Here is a 13,839-nt window from a genome sequence, read left to right on the forward strand (position 1 = left end):
ATCCAACAATAGTAGCCCATCTGCTGCCCATCTGATTTTAACTAACCAATACACTTATCAAAATGACAGTATTATTTTCATAGCTGCCTGAATGTAAAAATAAGTTCTATCTGATATATAATGTTTACATTAATCCTTTTAAACATTTGCTGCCTTTCACCCCATAGGTGATCTCTGCAAAATATGTCGAGTGATTTATTAAGGTCTGACCCAGCAAAGCACAGAGAAGGCTCACATCCCACTGACTTGAGGAACAATTAAGGGCTTCTCCATGAGCCTTCCAGGAATAAGCTCTGAATATTTGGCAATCCTTTTGGGCTATGGTTTTGTTCAGATTTTTCTGTGCTAACTTGCTTTATCGTGCTTTCATTTTATACTGAGGCCAAATAACAAACATATCCAAAACCCTTTTTCTGAGCAAAATTTTCAGTTAAGTCAATATGAGTTTGAGTACGAAAGGAATTCAAGCATGAGTAAAAAGTTTGTCACAGCTAGCTGTTACATGGCGAAGTGTATACTTAAGAATTTCATACTACACAGATTTCACAATCTAGACCTGGAAAAATATTTACTTAATAATATATAGCAAAAATACTATAATGAGTAGTTTGTGCATCTAAAACTAACATTCACCAACCCCATCTACATTTCTTTCTCATGAATTTTTCTCTACTACAAAACAATATGTAAATCAGTGGAAAAATACTGGAAAATGTAAATCAATAGTCATTTTACTACTAAAAGGAAAATCCATTATTCTAATTTTTCTTGTTTGCTGTGTGCCCTTATACTCCAGAATTTTCTCTTTTTCACTTGATATTTTGAAATCTGGGGTTTAGGTAGTCTGTTAAGTAACAGTGGTCATGAAAATCCACAAGGCATTCGAAAGGATCTAGAGGATTTATTTGCATCTGATTGAACTAAATGACTAAGTAAAATAATAAATCTTTTGGAAAAAGATATACCACTTTTTAGGACACAATGTAAGAGCACTCAATATTATAACAGGTAGCCTAATTTGAACACTAGTAAAAAGACAGCACAGCATTCTTAAATTCTGGGAAAAAAATGTGTTGTTCTTTCAGTTGTGTCTTTGCTAACAATTTGGAAGCATCCATTGTACTACTACTGCAGTGTTATTGAGCTAGTTTTATTAAGGCAAATTTATAGCAATGTTAGAAATTAATACCACTCTTATTTCCTCCACTGCCTGGCTTTATTGAATGCCATGGGGCATATTAATCAGTAAAGCCAAGTAGTGCATGAAATAAAAGTATAAATTAACCTGTAACATGAATGTAAAAGGAGGCTTAATAAAATAGAAATAAATAACACTTAATGATAATCAACCCCGCCTGGCTTAACCAAGCATATAGTCCAATAATGCTATCAAGAAAAAAAAAGTATTTAAACAAAGTTTAAATCATGATGCAAACAACATCATTTACAAAGTAATACTTACTTCACCATATTGTTTAAACACACATACGATTGTATAAAAAACCCCCACCTATCTACCCTGTTACTTCTTAATGTAAAATTCCTGTCAAATTTGGAAGCAGGCCCAAGGCACAAGGACTGTGAATGTGAGAATGATTTCAGAGCAATTTTCACATTTAGATATAAGTGCAAAAGAAGTCTTTGTACAGTATATTTTGCATATACCAAAAATGTATCTCCAAATATCAGCTCAGACCAGAACAGTCTCTTCAAGCCTATTTCACACAGGTGAACTGCACACAATGTGTGTAGTGATTTATTAAGGGCTTGACCTTGCAAGTGGGTGAAGTCATCTTAACCTGTCCTTAAATTTATGTTGTGGCTTTTCTAAAGGCAGTGTACTCTGCAGTATAACAGAAGGGATTTTTGGAAGGAAAGTATCTTCTCTCCAGGGTACGAAAAAACTGAGTCAAAATAATTACTCTCGGTACACAAACTGATATCTGCAAATCTTCGCAAAATCAAAGATAATTTTGTAATCATAAAAAAAACACAACAGCTTGGCTTTTCTCCACAGTTACTGAACTTTCAAAGCACAAATATTTGGCCATGTTCTCATATATAATGACCATGAATATGAAAATATCTTTGCAAAAACAGAGGGGAAAACTGGCAAAAATCTGTCAGTACCGTAAAACACCAATGTGTCTGCTCCCTCTGCTGGCTCTGTTGCAAAGTTAACCATGGAACACACCTGCTGTGATTGCTCTGCTACTAAAAAGGCTGACATAAACATGGAACAACTTCACTAGAAACAACAAGCAACAAGAAGACAGGTAAGCTGAGAAATTCTGCATGAGTGACTGCACGTATCACAATATAGACATGATACTAAAGGAAAGATTTTGCAAATACAAATGTAGGCTATATTGGAGATCACTGCATCACAGTTGTGGTGTCATTATAGAGATACATTAATAGCAGATGCAGCCAAAACTTTAAAAATATGGTGAGCTATGATGAAGACAGTGTGTGGATGGACCTGTAATGCTGGAACCAGTACAAAAGAGTTGCAGACTGGCTACATCCAGGGATATCCAGGCTCCAACAGAAATGGTTAAGGATTTTATTTTGCAGAAAAATGCAATGACACTGAACAGGAGGCAAGCTTAACATTTAGTCCAAGTGAGGTCCCCATACTCTTGGATGGTGTTTGCTCTGAGTTCTGGCAGCTAATGAGTTGAACCATCTGTAGCAGTTTCCTGACAGATGTGGCCAACTCCCATACCGGGCCACTCCATCTTCTGACACAGAGCTGGGTGGAGGGCTCCAGTGACAGCATTCCAAGGGAAAGGCAGAAAACGGCACCCTCAGGTACTCAAATGTGGGAGCTCTTTGTCAATAATAAAGCAGCTGGTTGTTGGTTGGTTTTGTTAGGGGTTTTGTTTGTTAGTTTGGGGTTTGTGAGGTTTCATTTGTTTGTGGGTTTTATTGCCAAAGGGTTTTCCAAACACATTCCTTTTGATTTCAAAACTATCGTGAAGCTTTTTTCCCCCCTTTGTCAGCCATGGTATCACATTCAACTCCACCAACTCCAACACAACATCAGTGGATGTAAAGGAATTACATGACAGCTCAATTTAAGCAGGTTTTTTCTTTTTTTTTTTTTTTTTTAATCAAGCTTTATGCCTAAAATCTGGATTTTTCAAATTCCACTGAGCTTAACATATTATAAAGATTTTTAAAATACATAAATTTCAGAGAGTTCCATTATCCAGTTTAGAATACACATAATGTGTATTATTTTGGTGCTATATTAACAAGGCATGTTCTAGAATGGTAAAGCATGCAAATTGCTAAATCTCTATCTTAGCCAGTAAACATCTAAAAAATAAACTTAAAAACACCTTTAAAATGTTTTTTAAAGAATATTTTCATGTAATATCTGCTTTCTGCATAAATTATTCATTTGGGACAAGAAATACATTTGGAGTCTAATACCATGATAGCTAGAGGACTGCCAATCCAAATGGATGTATCAACATAATAAATATTGGTCCCTGTGTTTATGTCACTGAACTCCACCTTATTTTGTTTGGAAGTCAAATGCCTTGGCAATTTAATCTCAGTACTGACAACATTATAGCCATTAGTCCGAATGAGCAACTTCTTTTACTTAAATGACAGTGGAATTCCAATAAAATAAAATAAAATAAAATAAAATGGTGGGTTAGTTACACACTGATATTATGTTTATAGAGATTTATTTAATTTAAAGCACAAAAAGAGAAAAATGAAGCTGGAGAATGGCATTTGTTGACCTCACATTCGAAGTGTGTACCTAATTTTCTATGACTGTTGAAACTGAACAACATATGATATGTTCTTTGAAAAATCAAACTCTTATTTATTGAATTCAAAGTTACGCAAATATTCGAAGACTACCAATTTGCAGAATAAACCAAATAATTCAAGTAATAAATTAGGAAACAGCATTAAAGATATATTATAAAACCTACAGTTAAGAAATCAGTTAAAATTCATACTTGCACTTCAATATTTTAAGAGATATAGGGGTTTTTTTAATTGAAATATTCCCTGTAGTACTAAATTAAAGCAATTGTGGTTGTAACAGCACATGAGAAAAAACAGAAAGTGTATATCTGTCACAAACAAACTAGTACGGAAAGGGGGACCAGAAGAAAGTGTATGATGAAACTATGACAGGATATTTCAAGCAGTTATGTGGAAAGAAACATATGCACCATGGGCCCCTGAAATTCTTTCACATTTATTAGAATACAATTTATTTTCATAGCAGAAAACTATTTCTTTTATAGGTTAATATTTTAAGTGTCTCTTATAAATAAACTGCCTGTGTATCTAAATGAGTTGATTCAATCTCATACCAAAAAAATCATTCCATTTTCTTCATTCCCTTGGATTAGCAACATCCATATATTTTTACACCACTGTAGTCACACACATTAGACTGGAAGTAAGACTGTGACAGCTCTGCTTGCTGCCTGCAGCTGTCACTAACACTAGATCCATCTTCACAAATATTATTACAAGTGTGTTCATCTGAGATGTCCTTATTCACAATAGCTGACCTTCATGGCTATGTCTGACATTTAAAAAGAAAAGTTCTGCTTTACAACCTTCAGTGTGTCTTCAGCTATAAATTACTTGTAGAGTATTAGTAATAATAATTGATTTTAGCAGTAAGTAATAGAGTTATAAACAGCTTCTACTATTTAATGAAAGAAATGCTTCATCTTCTAGTTTTATTTATTAGTATTCAAGAGCCTCCCACAACCTCACTGAGACTGGTTATTGCTTAATTAAACTAGAAAGGATGGCCTGTCAATGACTCCTTGTCCAAAATTAAAAAAATTAAAAAATAAATAAATAAAAAATAAATACCCCCCCTAAACATTAAAAATATTATTTGTTACATTTCTTTACAAATGTTCTTAAGGGTTGCTTATTTTTCTTTTCTGTTGTGAGCTTATATGAATACAGACAGTGCATGTGAATAATGAATTGTTTGAATTTTCCCACATGTTAATAAAATCCAGGATTTTCATCTTAGTGGGGTGCATGAGCTAAGTAAATGAATAGAATCAATAAAGAGTTTTAGCCTGTACTGGCTACAATGCAGTTCTCAATTTTCACAAATGAATCAATTTGAGAAACCCTCTAAGCATCTTTCTGCTGGTTACAATTGAACTCCACTGCATTTTTTAAGAAATTTAGTTTTTGGAAAAGTAAAAGAGCACCTACAGCTTCATATTGCATAAGAACTGATGTTCACACAGGAAAAACTAAGGACTAAAAGGCTTCACTGGCAAATGGCCTGATGAATGATATAATTACTCCATCAATAATGGCAGAAAGGTTTCAAATAAACAATACCAAATTAAAATCCAACTGGAAAATTATGGTAGTTGATCATTTTCTTTTGCTTTTTCTTTGTCACAAGGTACTGATAACTGACAAATAAAACTTAATGTCACCTCATCATGATGCAAATAAAAATAGACTGTACACTTATATAAATGTCACGCTTGAGACAGTCTATCATCTCTCACCACTAGCTGGCACTATAGCTTTAAAAATGTAGGGAAGTATCTGGTTTATATCTTACTAATTAACAAGCCAGCTACCTAATTTTTAACAGAAAACAATTACTCAAAGCAAACAAGAAATATATCGGGCTATAAACTAAAATGAGTCTGAAAGCAATATTCTCAATGATGACTGGTATGATACATCCTGCAAAGGGAAATGGATAATAGTTAACAGACTCAGGGGGTGTTTTTATTACATGAAAATAAATGGCACTGTGCACAAATGGGAGAGTCTGATATTTTTGCTGCTGGCTGGGAGACCGTAGGGGTCAATATCTTGGGTTATGAAGAGGATGAACCCCAATAAACTGCCTCCCTTACTGGGCTTTTCATCCCAAATTAACTCAGAGGCCACTTCAGGTTCATTCCCAAAGAAGCAGCTTTATTGCACCAGCTAATAAATTTCACAGAGTCTGTCTCCTTCACTGGCTTCCCTTTTCTCATTAGAGCCTGCTGCTTTCATTGTCTGCTGGCTGGATACAGATGCCCTGAGAGGCAGGGCCCTGGTTTCCATTCTCTCACTGCAGTGGTTCTGACATTGCAAACGACTTCACTGCCATGTTCTGCTCCAATTCTTTCAGACCAGCCACTGTGGGCTGACCCAACACAGGCACTGCCACCCGCACTCACACATCCAGGCCCACACAAAGGTCAAAGCAGGGCTTACAAACCAGCCATCTTCTGCTGAACCTCACAAGAGACCAAATAACAATTCAGAAAACTGTTCCAAACTGTCCATGACATTTTATATTTATTTACAGGTTGGGCAAAGAAAATTATAAATATTCACCTAATACCAACAGCAGAGAACTGATAATTTATAAATACATCATGTTTGTGGCAAATCTCTCAGCTGTGGTCTGAATAGAAGAAATACTCCATAATGTAAAAAAATCTTCCCTAAAAAGAAAATAAAGCTTTCTCCTACTATGGAACAGATTCTCTGCAGCTGTTAATCAAATCAAAAGTCACTACGAAAGCGAGGACATACTGACAAGATTTTGGTATGAGTAACAGCAGTCACTTCAAGAGGACCCTGCTATTCTGGCCTTGGCACCATTAAACAGTATAGCTCATAAAGTTACACATATTATTTTTCCCAATCTTCCATAGGACCAGAGGAAAGGGAATGTACACTTTGAAGAACAGTCCTATACATGTCATGAATTCTGCAGTTGGTTCACTAACATAGCTAGCTGATGGCTCTTTTTCCCTGACCAAAATAATAATAATAAAAATAATAAAAAATAAAAGTATTACAGACTAGCTTATGCTGTTCGCTACGTAAGGAAAACGGCATTCTAACTCTTACTCCTGTGTAACTTTACAGTGACATTTTTGTCCTACCTAACAGGGAAATGAAGAACGTCACCTACACCTTCGCTGTTATCTACACTGGTCATATTCTGCCATTTGCATACCACAGTAGCACTGCCAGTCTCCAGCCTGCTTTAAGCACTGCACTTCCACCCCGCTGAACTGCAGGCAGAAGGCAGCTCCCACCACCAGCACAGAGGCGAGTATGCACAGACTGCACTTGTGTTTCCAGGGTAATCACTGACGTCATGAAATGGCTGTTGTCTGAAATGACACAATCAGTCCTAACTAACACATTGATTTGGAAGACTGTGCATGGACAGATTTGGGTTAATAAACACTATAACATATATTCAAACTGATTTGACACAAATAGTTACCTTCCAAAAGAAAAAAAAAAAAAAATCAAATGAAAGACTGGAAAGCAATGGAAGAAGGAACCCACCTACAAAAAATTCTTTTGGTGTTTTAAATCACTTCAATAGTTTCATATTTGCTAGGGAATTTCATTCTTTGCTGATACAGATATTTTGGGGTTTGTGAAGTTTTATTTCAAAACTAATGTTATCTTGGAAGAGAAAAGAATAATTAAGAAAGTGTATTTATTTCTCTCCTACTTAAAAAAAAACACCTTCTAAAGAACACAGATTAGGATCACATTTGTTCTTAAGAGGAAACTTTATATGGCAACATTTCTTCATTGTATCTGGATTTCTCAGACTCCTGCCTTTTGCATGTAACACTTCCCAAGTCCGCTCTGTAGCCAAAGGTTTTGAGTCTCTGATTTGTGTAACAAAAACTGTCAGTAAACAACAAATTAGTTGCCCCTGTTTTTTTTACAAAGCTGTTGAAGTTGACACCTTTTCACCATATATGCTCCACAGGATGAACACTGCCAACATCAACTAATCATAATGTTAAGAATGTGGTAGGCTTGCCTTGTTCCAAAGTTATTTTGAGGTCGTTTTGGTAGATCTGCAAGTAGTCAGTGGGGCAGCCCTCTGTAACTGAGTCAATTCCACAGAATTCAGGACAGGAGGCAGTGGGGGACGAAGAATCATAAATTGGAGAAAACCCACCAGTCTTAGTGAATGTAGCAGAGAAGCTTCTAACAGCTGCAGTATAATAAAGAAGTGTTAGAGTTAATCCACCGCTATCTGTCTTTATTTTGCTAACCCAGTCGAGTGGACACCACAGCACTGAGACTACATTAATCAAAATTTGGAATGACCTGCTTTTCATTGCAAACTGCAGTTATCTTTCTTTACTGATTGGCCTTGACCTGTCAGCTGCATTTGGTACTGCTGACCCTGGGGGTTCTCTCCAAGAGCCTGGAATACTACGAAAGGTTATCTGACTGTTCTTGCCTGGTTTAATTCATATTCTACTCAACATGCCCATTTTATTTCCAGTAGAAATTGTTCATTTAATTGCATTGTAAGTTTTATGGGGTATGCCCCAGGCTGCATTCTTTATGCCAAGCTTCTCACTATTTATATGTGGAGGGGGGGGTGGGGGGTTGACTCACTCACAATGCTAAACCTGGCTTCATAATGCCAGTAATTTTCACTGCTTTAAATTGCATACAAAGCTGTTTTGGGAATAAAACAAAATGTATTTGTCATCACCTGAGGTTGATCTGACAAATGCATTGTTTTTAACTGAATACTTTCAAGTCAGGTTCATCCTCTTTCCAGGAATTTAGCAACCCTTCCTTCAGTACTATTATATGCTATTCTAATAACAGCCCTATAGTACAGCTTCATATCTAATGACCCCAAAGTTGGTTGGATGACAGCCTTAGTACTAAAAACCCAAAGAGTTCATACTCAAGAATTCAGTATTTTTTCAGATAATACTACTGTAGTGATGTCAAAAGTGTGCAACAGAACTGATATATTGCATCAGTATCATGGTTATTATGAAACTGAAAAATTTAGATCCATCATCCAGGAATAATTTGGATTCCAGTCATCCAACCAGTTTTGTAAAGAATGACTCCTTCTTTACCAAGGGACAACTGTAAGGGCATGCCATGGAATTATAATAACTATTTATTAGCATTCAATTAAATTTACTTTGTGATATATTTGCCATCTTATTTTTAAACAAAAGTAGAAATTGAAGAAAAAATACTAATTATAATTATAAATATAAAAATAAAATTATCATTAACTTTATATTTTTACAACCTATTTTTTAAAGCAGATGATAGTAATAAAAATGAAAGATACAATCAAAAATTGAAAAAAAAGGGCAGGTACAAAAAGCGCAAGGCAGTTCACTCATGAGTAAAAGCAAAGTAAAAGACAATGTCTGTTGAGAGTTCAGAAAGCAAACCTGGAAACAAAACACCTCCAGATTGTGAAAAAATGCACCCTGGAATCCAAATTTTGCGAGCCTGCACGTATCACTAGAGTAATAAATGTAACCTTTGATGGAAATCTTTTAGCCTATTACATAAATATATTTCAGTAAACTCCAGATGGACTCTGGTGTTTATTCTATTGTTCCTTGCTCTAACTTTATACTAATTCTAGCTGGATTAGTACCAATTACCTCATCTGTAAGTACAATCACCAACCATTTATATAGAAAGAAAACAAGCAGTTTGTTTCCATAACCTGTCCCCATTAGGTTCCTCAAGCCTCTTCTTTCTGATATCACTTTCCTATGCTACATATTATATTTAAGAACAAGAGAAAAGTAAAGAAGAAAAATAAAGTATTCTTTCTGATTAGGTAGGAGCCAATGAATTTTTTCCTTGTCATGCCTCACCTTGACTTGCTTTTCCCTGAACAAAGTCTGCCTGTTGAGCAGTAATTGCTGGGGCAGTATTGCCAAAGTAATAAAAACCCCTGCATTAATACTGTAACATTCAGCTTAACTACAATTATAGCACATACATTACGAAAAAGGAAAAACATACACACTTTCCACTTTTGATGAATGCCACAAATTACTCCCAACAACATGTGGCACCAGAACAGAAATGAGCCAGCAGCTGCAGAGATTTAAGTCATTTGCACACTGCCTGTTGTCTGGTACCTCCTCTGCTGGAAGTTACCATCTTCAGAAAATAGTAAGGAGAGGGGAATGTGGGCCTACACTTCAGACATTGTAATTCACAATCCAACACTGTAAAACATGGCATGTAGGATTCAATGAAAACAGAAGTCATAGCCAACATGACTGAAGTTAAACAAACCAAACAACGAAACACATACACAAAAAAAAAAAAAAAAAAAAAAAAAAAAAAAAAAAAACAAACCCAAAACCAAACCAACCAACCAAAAAAACCAACACACACACACACAAACCCAACAAAAATTCAAACAAACAAACAAAAGTACTTGAATTCAGCAATACAAAAGTAGCATTTTGCATTATTTTCTTTGAAACACAGAGATTGCAGTCCCCCCCTCCTGGAGTAACAATAACCAATTATATATTAGTTGAACTTTTCAAAATACTCATAATTTTGTGCGTATTCTGTGTGTGTTTATAACCCAGTTCCTTCCAGAATGGTTAAAGCACAGCTGACTGTCACAACAAAGGTAATCTACTTCTCTTCCCAAATCATCCTAGCCAGACTGTGAACTTTCAAGTTTGCATTCCTACAATATTATGTAGCAGATTTCCTATGCAGTCCTCAGTGGAAGCAGGAACACTCATAGAGCTGTAGGAAGAGCAGCATTGACCAGGAGACTCTCAGGAAGGTCTGAGACATCTTTGGAAGGGTCTGGGAAGGGAAGACCTTCTGCACTGGTTGGTTTAATACAGTAGTAATTAATGTGGGTTCTAGCACACTAACACCATTTATGAAAGGCAGACAACAAGCAACATCGCCCCTGCTATGAGGAACCAAAGGTCTGTGGGACAGTTATCAAGCTGAGATAATACCTAGCAGTAAATAGTAGAGACAAGCATGTTCCAAAAGAAACTATTTTATACCAAAATATTCCCTTCTCCTTATTATCCTTCACAGAGAAGTAATTCAGCAACAGCTGTTTTGGTCCAGTAATCAGCTTTTATTAGCGTAAAGAAGCTTGCTATTGCATATATGTATAGGAGTCTAAAGCAGACTAAAGTTTAGGTATTATTTTTACTGGAATACCACTAAAATAAAACCCTAATAATGGAATGAAACTTGCACAGACGTTTTTCAGCTTACATACTGCCAATTCCCTCAGCATCCTAAAGCAAAAATGCATGTAAAGCAATTGAAAACATACATGGCTGGGACCTCAAATACTGATTCCACAGGAAAAAAAAAAAAAAAAGGACTTGGGTTCAAAAAATGGACTGTAGGCAGATCTTAAAATCAATATTGACAGATTTAATTCAAAGGTCAAACCAGAAAAATCTGCCTCTTGTTATTGAAGTGAACAAAACCAAAAAAGGAAGAGCTTTAGGCTGGTAGCTAATGTTTCAGCAGTGCTGCAGTCCATGTATAATTTAATACTCCATGACTAGCTAATAATACTCTCCTTTGTGTTCCTATCACAAGTTTTGCAATAATGGTCAAGATTTGTGGTTTCCAGCAGTCAGTTCAGAATATTGCCTTGCTGCTCCAGGTCTGACACAGTAGTCCTAATTTTCCACTGGGATGTGCTATATAATTGCATCAGTGTGCTTTCTGAAACTCTTGCAAGATGCTTAATCTAAACAAATAGGTGAGACTGAGGCTTTGTTTGGGCACTGGACTACAGAATACAAGAAAAAATAATGAATTAATTTAATCCCATAGCTAACTTCACAAGCTGGAAGTAAAAGCAACAGATGTATTGGAGGGTTAGCACATGCCCATATTAGAGCATAAAAAAGTAGCTTATTCTTGATTAGATAAAATGGCAATTTTAATTGACAGAAACAACAAGCTGCATGTTTACTATATTTATACTTTATAAGCACCTTTATTTTTAAATAAAATCTCATCTACTGATAGATGCGAAAATTGAACAAATTCAATTTTCACTAAAGCAACTGTCTGTTGACTAAACTTACAGAGAAACTCTGAAGTCACAGACTCCCAGGTGATACTTCTTCGAGGTGGCCCCACTGAAGTGAAGCAAACAGACCCATTTATCTGCATATTTTTACTAACAAGCCTCAGAAATGGCACCCAGAAAGAGTATGAGAATGGACAATATCTGCAAATTACTTGTGTCTCCTTGGACTGCAGGCCTCATCCTCAGCCAACATAAAGCACAAGCAAGAATCAACATCAGAAAAGAACCTGATTTCACAGTTCTAGAGCCTGTATCCAGAATTTTCTGTATGCATTGGTCACATTGCTAGACAGTTTATTAAATCCCTTAAGAACCACAAAATCACACTACATTTTAAATATATATGGCACAGGATCTTGTAACCAAGTCCTCTGATATCTGAATCATGTAGATTGATGAAATATATATTAAATGCAGATGAAATAACTACAACAATGTTATGGTTGCAATCATGAGAAAGGTACTAGTTATTACATTACATTTTACCAAATGACAGGTGTCAGAGGAACTGCACAAAAAATATTTTTTGTCATTTTTTTCAAAAGCAAATTAGCAACATTTAAAATCTGAATTGTTCCCATTTATACAAAGTAACTTGTTTGAAAGTTAAACATTAATACATTTTTAAAATTAGATCATTGACCTTATGTGAGATTTCTCTTGCATAATATATCTGCTTATATTACCATCCTCTTATTAACACATAGGAAATGATTAATAATACATCCAATGAATTCAAACCATGTCTGTCCTGAAGGCAGAAATGGAATCAGATTATATATTGCCATAAATATTTCCACTACTCAGCATTTTCAAATGGTGTTTATTGTACACGACCTACAATATTTGGCAAACAACCATGTGGAGCCATTTCCTTGGCAAATATTCTAGCATTACAGGGCATTTTTGTAAACTAATAACACAATTTTCCATGGAATACATCAGCTCAAACACTTGAGGTCTCTGAATGTACAAATTACTAACTACCAGCTGCAGTTTCCTCACCTTTGGCTATATTCTCTCTGCAGTTTCAATATATTTCTCTTAATTAAGTGATTTAATCAGCCACAATGAATAGATTGGTTCTTGACATTTTCTGCAGTTTTATTCTACTTGCCCAGCATCTCCACTGAACTCCTGGTATTGGTCAGTACAATCATTATAAATGTAGGGAGAAAGAACTATAAGATACCTGGACGAAGCTATTGTAATCCTTATAATATGGGTTTAAACTACAACCTCTCACATTTTAGGGCTTAATATTTTGTATTTAGCAATATCAATTTCTAACTAAACACAAAATCTCTGTGTTGGGGGAAAAAAAACCAACTTGTACGGAATGTATTATGAAGACTCAATTTTTTTAAAACAGATATGCCCTAATTCCAAATTCCTAATACCTTTTCCAAATGCAATCATTAGCATATGTGGTACTAGCCTCTTGAATTTTAAATTTATTTTGGCAGCTTTTGAAAAACATAGTCTTATTCACGTTTCATGGCATATAGATAGAAATGTACATATGTCCTTACGTCACAGTAATCTAAAAATCTCAAACACGTTATAAAAAGAATAAATTGTTTTTCAGCAGCAACAGACCAGAAAATAATCATGAAAAAAAATTACCTCAATGCATTTTGAAATAACTGACTTGCAAGGAGGTGTAATACTTAAAAGTGGAGTACAATTTACGAGACTGAAACACAGCACGCTACCAAAAAGCATGATCCTAGCAGCTTAGAGCATAGCATGGAGAGCAAGTCAGGAAAAGGATCATCTATGTAGCTGTGTTTTTAAAAAAATCAATCTGTGACAAGTTTCGGCAAAATAATTGATAGGGTACCTACAGTGTATACCAGAATAACAGTTAAAACTATGTTTGATATAAATCACAATCCGAAGAACGTGCGCAAATTCAATTAAAAAAAAAAAAAAAA

The sequence above is a fragment of the Empidonax traillii genome, unplaced genomic scaffold (genome assembly GCF_003031625.1).
Source record: "Empidonax traillii isolate 1590-97213 ecotype Southwest subspecies unplaced genomic scaffold, ASM303162v1 scaffold513:size879593, whole genome shotgun sequence".
Lineage (NCBI taxonomy): Eukaryota > Metazoa > Chordata > Aves > Passeriformes > Tyrannidae > Empidonax > Empidonax traillii.